Source organism: Rhincodon typus, chromosome 9 (assembly GCF_021869965.1).
Source record: "Rhincodon typus isolate 14 chromosome 9, sRhiTyp1.1, whole genome shotgun sequence".
NCBI lineage: Eukaryota > Metazoa > Chordata > Chondrichthyes > Orectolobiformes > Rhincodontidae > Rhincodon > Rhincodon typus.
Genome location: NC_063340.1, coordinates 8177895 through 8189957, shown reverse-complemented (window position 1 = coordinate 8189957; position 12063 = coordinate 8177895). Strand labels below are relative to the sequence as shown.

At 44.2% G+C, this 12063-nt stretch overlaps 1 protein-coding gene across 1 annotated transcript in view; it reads left to right on the top strand.

The window, feature by feature from the left end:
* LOC109930283 (1-phosphatidylinositol 4,5-bisphosphate phosphodiesterase beta-1-like) overlaps nt 1-12063 on the top strand; it is a 601524-nt gene that overhangs the window by 449977 nt on the left and 139484 nt on the right. The gene's annotated exons all lie outside the window — the stretch shown is intronic.

The following is a 12063-nucleotide window of genomic DNA, read 5'->3' as shown; positions in this document are numbered from 1 at the left end:
TGGAACAAGGTACAAGGGAAGAGTCAAAACCCCATCACCTGAAATCTGCACTTTACATCAGTTCCATTTAAGAGTTTGCGTCATCAGGGCTACCATGTCAGCAGGTCATGTCTGGGTTGCCAGGATACAGGCATTAATCTGTGATGCCAACCTGACTGGAGCAGAAACTGAAACCTTACAGAAAAGGCTATTTTTTCCTTGGTGTCTGTTTCAGCTCATTCCTGCCTCAAAGTCACTTACGCGATTAATCGCTTATTTTGAGAAGGCATATTTGACTCTAGTGCTAAGTTTACCTTTCGCAAATTTAAACCAGGTCCCCTGTCAATTCCTCATGCCTCTCTTTGCCGTGAAGTGGGCAATGGGTATCTCAAAGCTGAATATCAATGTATGTTTCCATAGTTCAGTTTTACATTCTGACTGGACCTCGTGATAACCCTGTGGTTGAAGTCAACCCTGCAGCAAAATACAAATGTCGCAATGTGTTAGTGCTTTCATTGTTAATGTAGCTCGCATCAACAGACGTCTCCATGTCTGGGAGGGGAACAGATCAGGAAGGGGGCAGGAGGTCAGGATTGGTGGAAAACCAGAGATGTCTCTGGATACCTACATGTGCATATTGGACACTGGTGAAAACTATTTCATAGAAGTAGGCCTTTCAGCCCATCAAATCCACATTGACCCTCTGAAGAACATCCCACCCAGACCCACCCCATCCCTGTATGGCTAATCCACCTAACCTGCACATCTTTGGACTGTGGGAAGAAACCGGAGCACCCGGAGGAAACCCACGCAGATCCAGGGCACTCCACACAGACAGTCGCCTGAGGCTGGAATCAAACCCGGGTCCCTGGTGCTGTGAGGCAGCAGTGCTAACCACTGAGCCACCATGCTGCCCCAATTTGACTGCACTTTTTGACTATTTGGCTACTGAGATTCATTAAACTATAGTCAAGAATTTTAACATAAACTGAAGTGCACAGTAAGCCTGATTTCATGAAGAAACTTCTGCAGACTGTTTCAATTTGAGTCAGAAAAAAATATATGGTGGAAAAGTGAAATATGAATGCAAGAAAGTCTCTATATTGAAAGAGAGAAATGGACGTATTTAAAAACACTATCTTATATATTACATGAAGTAAATGGATGTAGCAAATGAAAATTTTTCTTGAGACGATGATGAAATCACAGATGGACTATGCATGCTGCTCAACTTAAGATTTGAAAGATGGTTTTGGTAATTTGATAAATCCTGTTTCTTCGGTCAGCTGTCACTCACCATCAATTAAACCAAGTCGGACGCATTGTCAGCGATGCATCAAAAACTAGCAAAATGCCAAACGTTGCACTGACACAACAACTCAGTTACACTGGTAGGCATCCAGGATATTTTTAGAGGGGCTAATGTTGTGTATCTGTTCCCTTTTGTGGATTTGCAGTTAACCTGTCCAACTTTGCAGCAAGTTGGAAAGAAAAAATGCCGACGATCACAGTAGGTCAGGCAGCATCTGTGAAGAGAAAGCAAGCTAACATTATCGAGTCTGCATGACTCTTCAACAGAAAGTTGCTTTGTTCTGATGCATTGGCCTCTTGGGGGTTTCAAGCTTTTTTTATAGCTTCTTTTTTAAAAACAAAACATGGCCTCCCCCACTGTGTTCAAATTGCCACCATTAACAGCCACTTCTATCGATGAGGCATTTTGTGATGGATGCAGCTGCTGGCAGAATAGTAAATGGAGAACGGAAGTGAACAATCCTGCATTGGAATTGGCTGGGAAATGTTAGCGATCAGGTCAATGCGTTGGATTATTAAACCTTAAGAAACTGGAGTGAGTCAGGGGTTGAATTGAATTAGCTTTATTGTCACATGTACTCACATGAGTACAGTGAAAAGTTTATAAGTTGCCGCATTGTGGTGCCATCTTAGGTACTAAGGTACCTGGATACAGATCCTTACACACAAATTATTTACGGTGTAACAATGTCACCAATACACACTACTATCAGAGTATCTAGGTACAATCTTTAGTTACAGAGTAGAGAAATGAAGAAGAGGTTACATTACAGCTATACACTGTATGGTCAGATAAAACAAGATGCCTAATTAAAGAGACAAACATCACAGTCTCTCTCCAAAGGCTGTCTGCGGCAGACCAGCGCAAGGGGACTTCCACACAATCTGACCACTGGCTGGCACCTCGCTGGGCTGCTGGGTCACTGGCGTCCACACTCCAGTCGCTGGCATCTCCGCTCTGGGTGCGTTTATCTCATGGTACATCCCAGTTCAACTCCCACACCAAGCGAGCCTTGTGCGATCAGAATGGTTAGCGTGACTTTCAGGTGAGGTTTTCTTGCGGAGAACACAGGTGGTTGAATCGAATCAGCTGCTACTTTCGAGGAATGAGGGGCCCAGTTGATGTTATACCTTGCGGAACTGTTATCAATATGATGCTGTGACTTCACTGCAGCAGAACGTGTTCGACAATGAGTTGGTCATGGTCGATCGCTCTGTCTCTACCCCCACACTGCGAAGACTGGAGTTTTCCACACCTGAGCTCAGGTCACTTCTGCTCTCTCCCCTTTTGGAAATCGTGTTGTGTTCTTCACGGACACAACCCTTCAGTCTACGTCGTGTAAGTGACCCAGTAACTTGCCGTACTCTTGGAGACTCATTTGTCCTTCCCACTGACCTCTTGGGGCTCAACATTTCAGGAGCAAAAGAAAGATGCAAACTCAGTGCCAGGAAACATTTAATTAGAGGCAATGGCTGAAGTTATTTTGTTACCAGGAAACCTGCTGGTGTCCAATAATGCTGTGTGTTTTTCTGACCCGTGATAATGGTTTGTTAATAAGGTACAAATCTGGATGAAATGCCTTTAACAATTCAGGGTCGTTCTTCTCAATGAAATGAACCCATTAGAGTGCATCTCTTTGCATAATGGATGGATTGGCTGTTTACAAAGTGACAATGGTTAATAATTTCTAAAACTGCCTGGAAATGAACAGATGGTGCATATTAAGAAGTGGCACTGTCACCAGCAACAACAGCAGCAGTACATTATATCATAGGAACCACTGGTTTTGAGAAACATTTTCAAAATGCCACCTAACAGGCAGTAAATAAAACCGCAGAAGATTATGCTGCAGTATTTAAACCTTCGATGCCTGTTCTGCCTCTCTGCTGTAACCAACCTAATCTCACTCTCCAATCAGCCCTCTGTCTTCCCTGTTTGAACAAGACACCATCCTGTACCTCATCTCTGATGCATGGTAAGTAGCTCCAATCAGCGCAAAGTCATTTCTCCTCCTCCCTCAGAGTTTTTGTGATCAAGTTGACTCCCAGTCATCGTCTCTACAAACTAAGGAGGACGGTCTCTCCCTGCTGAAATTGATCAAGTGCTCTCTGAGCAACCTAACCCGAATCAAACCAAAGCTGGCAGTTGCTGAGGATAAGTGCCTCACAGGATTAAATCGAATTGCTGCCACCGCAAAGGATCGATGTGGAATGCTAGTCAGCAAACAGCGAGCAGAAATCCCCCTCTTGGCAGAGGTGATCATTAAGGTGGGTTTGGAATACGTCACCTCCCCTGGGGAATGGCTGAGAGGCAAGAAGGGCCATATAAAAAGGCGCAGGGAGTGGTACGACCAATACTCACTCAACTCAATCCACATGGATAAGGAGAACCACCAATTCGACTGGGACAACACCAAAATCCTGGGACAACACCAAAATCCTGGGACAAGCTAAGCAGAGACAGGCATGGGAATTCCTAGAAGCCTGGCACTCCACAAAGAAAGCCATTAATAAACACATAGAACTCGACCCCATATACACTCTAATACGAAGGAAAACTGGAAGTGAGATAATCCAGCTCAATGGACCCCAGAGTTTAAAAACCAGGCGGGAAAACACACCGATGCTTCATCGGAAGCTGCACTGATGATGTCACCCAGCACGGTAATGAAACGTCTGCGGAACAACAAACCAGCTCGGCGAGCCAACCAACCTCAACACCCACAACCCGAGCTACAGATCTACTCCAAAACCTTAGTAGTGTCACTGTTGTCTCACTGTTGTCATCCCATCTTATCAGCGATTGACCCTCCACCTGAAGAAGAGTTGAGCCACAAAAGTGGCCTCCAGGAAGTCTTCCTGCCAATCATGGCTTGTCTACCTGACTGCTTTCAAAGTGGCTGGCATGACCCCTTTCCCTCACCAAAACCCACCTCCCATCTATCTCTCCCAATTCCACCAGGCTCTGTCTGACCAGCCCTCACAGCCCAGAGCCCCGTTTACCCTGTTGTGAGGTTGCCATCCATCCAGGTGCAGTTCCAGCCATGGCCACTGGACGCCGGTGGTGCCACAGAGCTGTTGGCTCTCTGGTTGGCCAGGCACTCCCAAGGCCAGGCGGTCGTCCAGCAGCAGTTTGCTGACCCTGGGTCCTAGAGACTGCCTCGGCAGGGTTGGCTTCCATCAACCCCGTCTTGGCAAACCCTGCTTTTGGGCCTGTTGAGATGCCCATCTCAACGTCTTGAATCAGACCTGTTACCTGAGTTAGGCCTGACTGGGGTTAAATTCCAACCTTAAAATGCGAACGGTATTGTTCTTACGGATATTTTTAAATACCCTGTTCAGAACACATACCTGGAGCAGGTGGACCCTCCTGGCTCAGACGCAGAGATACTACCACCGTGCTACAAGATCCTGAAAGAATTGAAGTCCATTGTTTTAACCACTTGACCATGACTTAAGGCTGTTTAGCTGCATTTTGAAGGCACTTTCTTTGGCCATGTGGATGGTTTAGAAGCACAGACACAACCCACTCTCCCACAACACCACTTCCTATCTTTGGTCTTACAGACTAATAATTGCAATAACCAATAGGCAATCAACATAAAATGTTTCTTCAAATAACATTTGAGGTGATGAGAATTGTAACCTTGTGGAAAAAGTCAAAGCCCATAGGAGCGCTCCAAAACATATGATGGATGAAAAATGTCTCATGGTGTATAGTTTGTTCTTCTGGTCAGTTGGATGGGCACGATGTCGAAAAAATGACTGGGATTGGAGCACAACTTTTTCACAACTAAGTCCAACATTGACAAGTCATGAATCAATAACGACAAGGTTAAGTCCAGGATCCAAACTATTCAGATATCAATGTATTGCCAGTGGATTGTCTACCTTCGGGCTGAACATAGGTGTGATAGTGCCATTGGAGTCACACAGCTCAGAAACAGACCCTTCAGTCCAACTCGTTCATACCAACCAGATATCCTAAATTAACCTAGTCCCACTTGCCAGCATTTGGCCCAAATCCCTCTAAACCCTACCTATTTACATACCCATCCAGATGCCTTTTAAATGTTGGAATTGTACCAGTCTCCACCACTTCCTCTGGCAGCTCATTCCAGACACGCAATACCCTCTGCGCGAAAAAGTTGTCCCTTTTAAATCTTTCCCCTCTCAGCTTAAACCTATGCCCTCTAGTTTTGGACTCCCCTTCCCAAATAAGGGTGCACCACCCTTGAGATATTTATGTTTTCCATATTCGACTCTGTCTTAAGTTTATTGTATTAATATCCATGGAGTGAGACTTTTTATTTATGGCTGAGAAGATTGTCTTGGTTCGAACGTAGCAGGTACCTCGATTTTACTGTTGTGTAATTTATAAGAAGCTTGCATCCCTGATCCTGGTGCCTGAATTGGCTCACACAGAGATGATAGTTTCCCTCCAGCACCTTCCCCACTCCTTTCTTCTACGTTCACTCTCTGGCCATTCTTTTGAGGCAAAGCATGCTGGTATGCTTGACCTGTTAGCCACTGTAAAATACTCTAACAATTAGGCTTCTTTTGAAACGACGCAAAGAGGAATTTCAGACAAGTAGCCCGAATATTCAAACACTGTTACCCGCAGAGTCATATTTCAAGGCTTCTGTAAATAGGAGACTATTGAACTAAAAGGATAAGTGTTTGCTTATCAAAACACATACACTGACAATCACATCATCTCAAGCAATTTTGATGCATTAGATATTTTTAACTGCACGTCATGTGATAAAGACAGGTTTGTTTTCAGGTACAGAACCTCAATATATTTCTGTTTCAGACGCTGATCAACAAGCTATGCAGTTCTTACTCTTAAAATATTTTTCAGACTTTCTGCACACACCCATTTTGCTCTCTACCGCACTTGACCCCAGCTCAATACTGATTGCAGCTCCGGATCTAGAAACTAGATACTGCAACGTTTTCAACATCAAGACATTGAGATGATTCAGGGAGTGGTGTTCCCCCAAAATTGAATCAGCAGACAACTGGTTGAAGTCCCACTGTGAACACTGTAAGTCTGGGCTGGTACTCCAAAGCAGTACTGAAGGGGTGCTGCACTGTCACAAGTGCCATTTTTTCGGATGAGTTGCTCTATCTGCCCCCTTGGGTGGAGAGAAAAGATCCCACAGGAGTATTGATAGAGGTGCAAGGCGAGTTCTTCTCAGTGTCCTGGCCAATGTCCATCTATCAATTGACATCACTGAAATAAATGGCTCATTATCTCATTGTTGACTGTGGGACTTTGCTGTGCACAAATTGGGTGCTTTCATTACAGCCATGGTTGCATTTCATTGGCTGCAAAGTGCTTTGAGATATACTCTGGTTGTGCATGTTGCTATATGAATACAAGTGTTTTGATTTGTAATCTTAAATGTTGTCTTTGAAGCCCGTGAAAGCCCCCGACAGATGTGGATTTTCTCTGGTTGGAGGATATTGAATTGGAGATGTTTGGGGCTGCAGGAATTGCAGGATTTGGAGAGCAGCAGGAAAGTAGGGCTGAGAGAAAGGTTCAGCCATGATTGTATTGAATGGTAGAACAGATTTGATGGGCTAAATAGCCTGTTCCTGCCCCAGTTCTTCTGTCCTTACGTTTCTCAAGGCCCAACAGTGAATTGACTTCAAGCGTTCCCAACCGAAGGTACTCAAACAGTTTCTCTACCATATCTGTGGGTTGGTTTGTTAAGTAGCTGGCTTGAGGTTCAGAGTGATGCCAACAACATGAGTTCAATTCCCTGAGGTAACCCAACAGGTCTCTCCTTCTTAGCCTCGCTCCATGCCTGAGGCAAGGTGACCCTCAGGTTAAAATCATCTCTGTCTCTTTTTTTATTTCAAAAATATACGTTATTCATGAATGTATACACACATTGTCACTGAAGCAACTCAGCTCTGTACAATAACGTTTGAAGAAACAAACAAACATCAGAGTTTGACTCTATCCAGCAAACAACCCCAAGGCATTTCTTACTTGTACAAGACTATTCTATTCTTGAGGCACAGGGAGGGTCTGATAACTGAACAGACCCCCATTTAACCTCAGCAGGAAGACCTGAGACGGTGGTCCTTCCCCACTGCACCTTGGCAGGAGCTGCCCCAAGCTTTAGTGGGTCCCTCAGCACGTAGTCCTGGGCCTTGGAATGTGCCAGTCTGCAAAGCTCGGTCAGGGTCAACTCCTTGTTCGGAAAGGTCAGCAAGTTTAGGGCAGGCCAAAGGGTGTCGTTCACCGAGTTGATGGTCCTTCAGGTGCAGTCGATGTTTGTCTCGGTGTGTATCCCAGGGAACAGATCGTAGAAGCACAGAGTCCTGTGTCATGGAGCTGCTCGGGACGAACCTCAACAAAAGCCACTGCATCTTTCTCCATTCCTTCAGTCATCTCTCTCTCATGAGAGAGCATCACTATGGTCCCCTGGGGCTATGGTGACTTGACCTTACATTGATACCTAAATAGTTTGGATCCTATACCTAAAGCCTGTTGTTACTAATTCATGGCACCTCGATATTGCATTTGGCTGTGACAAAAACTTGTGTCCTGTTCCCACTAGTGCCATTTTGCAGAATTCATACCCATCAAATTGACCAGTGGAACAAACTAAACATGTTAAATGTTTTTCGAACTGTCATGCTTTAAGTGATGCAAATGAGCCAGGAGTAGGTGAGAGGGATTTTATTTGCCGGCTCATGCTGTGAAGTTTAATTCCTTATTTAAGTAACCGTAGAGAGCTTTTTGTTTTAGTTAGTCTATCCTGCCATCTGGTGCTCAATACAGGATAATGCAGATAATCTTAAAACATTGAGAAGTATTCAGTAAAAGAACTGAAAGAACTGCGGATGCTGTAAATCAGGAACAAAAACAGAAGTTGCTGGAAAACCTCAGCAGGTCTGGCAGCATCTGTGAAGAAAAATCAGAGTTAACATTTCAGATCCGGTGACCCTTCCTCAAAAGGGTCCTGTTCTGAGGAAGGGTCACCAGACCCGCAACATTAACTCAGATATTTTTCTTCACAGATGCTGCCAGACCTGCTGAGCTTTTCCAGCAACTTCTGTTTTTGTTCCTGAAAGTATTCAGTTTTGTTTTGTAATTTTTTAGATCCATTCATTGGATGGGGATGTCACCAGCAAGGCCAGTATTTATTATCCATTCCTAATTCGCCCAGAGGGCAGTAAAGTGTCAATCACATCACTATGGGTCTGGAGTCACATATAGGCCAGACCAGGTAAGGATGGCAGATTTCCTACCTTAAAGAACATTAATGAACCAGAAAGGTTTTCCAACAATTGACAACGAATTCATGGTCACCATTAGACTCTTAATTCAAGATTTCAGTTGAACTCAAATTCCACAATTTGCCATGACAGGATTCAAACCCAGATACCCAAGACATTATCTGGGTTTCCTGAGTAATAGTCCAGCGACAATACCTCCCGGTATCGTTACTAAACTGAAGTATACTTCAAAGTTATTTTGCAATGTATCATAGCTCAGATTTAACATCAACTTCCCCTATCACTTTTCAGTTCCTAAAATATCAGATTCCTTACTCATTGACACAGTGAAGGTGGTGTCATGGGAATATAGTAACAGAAGAAGGTCACTAGCCTGTTTGTTATTCATTTTGATCATATCTGATCCCTATCCAAACTCTGTTTTATCCACCTTTACACCAGAACCGTTCAGGAATTCATGGAGACAATACTGATGTAACAAAAATCGAGCATGCTCCATTCAGTATCTTTCTAAACCCCAATCCATGAGGGAGAATGAGTTTCTGATTTCTAAGACCTTTTGAAGAAATGGTGAGCAATCTGGGTTTCATTTCGAGGTTTCTCCCCCTTGTCCCAGACTTAGCCACCTGAAGAAATGGCTGCTTTTTGATCTACCGTGTCAAATGTTTCCATTTACTGTTGAGCGAAGGAATAGCACAAATTCCTTAATGATTAACCCACCTCCCTAATGAAGTTGTTTTTTTCAGAAAGTGTGCATTTCAAGACTTCTTTGGGTGTCGCTGAGCCTCAATCTAGTTTCTCTTCGAGAAACTTCACCCTTTATCAGATCCATTGCGCGTGACTTCACTAACAATGATTTCTACAGATCTTGCTGACTGCTCTGGGCCCTGAGCTGTGTTATTACCTACCCATCTTACTTTAAAACTCTCCTTAAAACCTGCTTCTTTGACCCAGCTCTCAGCCACCTTTTGTGGCCAGAGATGGATAACGCTTCTGTGAGGAGCCTTAAAACATTGTTGCTGTTGTTGCTATGTTGCTGGAACTGAAATGTCAGCATATACTTAGGCCAGCAATGTAGTGAGTGTCGAACAGATCAATTTTCTGGTGAAGTCATGGTATCCCTGTAAAATCAGCTCCTGTGCTCCCCCGCGCATCTAAGTTACACAAAACCAAAATACTGCAAACACTGGGAATCTGAAATCAGTGTGGAAAGTGCTGGAGAAAATCAACAGGTCCGGCTGCATCAGTGGAGAGAGAAACTGAGTACCCCACTGACAGTGAATTCCTCCTGCACTTCACAGAAGTCCCTACAATGTGGGAGCAGGTCATTCAGCCCATCGAATCCACACCGACCCTCTGAGGAGCATCCCACCCCCTGCAAGCCTACATTTCCTATGGCTAACCCACCTTGTCTGCACACCCTTAGACACTGTGGGCAATTTAGCACGGCCACTCCACCTGACCTGCACATCTCTGGACTGTGGGAGGAAACCGGAGCACCTGAAGGACCACCCCCCCCCCCCGACACAGGGAGAATGTGCAAACTCCACACAGACAGTTGTTGGAGGGTGGAATTGAACCCAGGTCTCCCTGGTGCTGTGAGGCAGCAGTGCTAACCACTGAGCCACTGTGCTGCTCCTTCATTTTTTGTTTTATTTTTATCTATGTTGCTTAAAATGTAAGATTTCAGTGAAGTGGTCACCTGGCATCTTCCGGTGCCTTGTCATCATTCATTTTACTTTTTATGGGATATGAGCATTGCTGGCTGGACCAGTATTTATTGCCTGTCCCTAGTTGCCCTCAAGAAGGTGGGGGTGAGCCGCCTCCTTGAACCACCTGCCTAACATTTAGTCTATCCTATCATTTACTCCTGCACTAACATCACTGAAGAAAATAATGGTCTGAGCATTTACTCGTTAGTATATGTGGGACATTGCTGCAGACAAGTTGTTTATCATGCATTTTTTTTCATAACAAGTTCTATCTTATCACAGTGACTGTACTTGAAAAGTTGAGAAAGGAGTTGCAGACTGCAAATACTCCCTATCTTAAATCTCAGTTAAGCAGCTTGTGTTAAATCCAAGATGCATAATTGGACTTAGAATCATACAGTCATAAAGCACGGAATCAGACCCTTTGGTCCAACTCATCCATGCCAACCAGATGTCCTAAATTCACCCAGTCCCATTTCTTTTTCTTTATTCGTTCACAGGATGAGAGCATCACTGGTCAGGCAGCATTTATTGTCCATCTCTAATTGCCCAGAGGGCAGATAAGAGTCAACCACATTGCTGTGGGTCTGGAGTCACATGCAGGCCAGAGCAGGTATGGATGGCAGTTTCCTTCCCTGAAGGACATTAGTGAACCAGATTGGTTTTTCCCAACAAACGACAATGGATTCATGGTCATCCCTAGATCCTTCATTCCAGATATTTATTGAATTTAAATTCCACCATCTGCCATGGCACGATTCGAACCCACGTCCCCAGAATGTTGTCTGGGTGTCTGAATTAACAGTCCAGCGATAATAACACTAGGCCATTGTCTCCCCAATTTGTGAGCATTTGGCCCTCTCACTCCGTCCTGTTCATGTACCCGTCTAGGTGCCTTTTAAATGTTGTAATTGTGCCAGTCTCTACCACTTCCTCTGGCAGCTTGTTCCATACACACATCACTCTCTGCGTGAGAAAGTTGCCCCTTAGGGTCCTTTTTTAAATCTTTCCCCTCTCCTTCAACCTATACCCTCCACCCTGGGGAAAAGACCTTGGCTATTCACCCTATTCATGCCCCTCATGAATTTATAAGCCTCTAAAATAGTCGCTGCATAGCAGTTTCAATTCAATTCAACTTTTGGGACTTAATTAACCTTGACTGTTGCCCAAGAGCAGGTAAATATTCTAGACTCAGGTTAAGTAAAGTAAGCTCCTTAGGGGACAGACCATATACCCTATCTCACAGGAACAGAATTGTTTCTGAATTGCTTTTATTTAAGTCAAGTACAGCAGATGCTGCAAATGTAAAATATAAAGAAAAAGTGCTGATGGAACTCAGCAGGTCTGGCAACAGCTGTGGAAAGAGAAACAGAGTTAATGTTACGAGTCAATTATACAGAATCAGATTGGGCTCAAAACGTCAACCGTTTCTGTCTCCACAGATGCTGCCAAACCTGCTGAGCTTCTCCAGCACTTAACTGATTTTTTAATATTTCTGAACTGCTTTGATCATTGGAGAGAATCTTAACTGTGTTGGATTGGCCACAAACCAGATGCTTAATTTAGCAACAAAAAAAATGAGTTCAAACAGCACATTTTTCCTGTGCAATAAACATTTCAACAAACAGTTGAGGGAACCCTAAAAAAGGCATGTTTTAATGTACTTAAAATCAGGAAATGAATCAATAGGTGATAACAAAGTGTAGAGCTGGATGAACACAGCAGGCCAAGCAGCATGAGAGGAGCAGGAAGGCTGACGTTTCGGGCCTAGACCCTTCTTCAGAAAAGGGTCTAGGCCCGA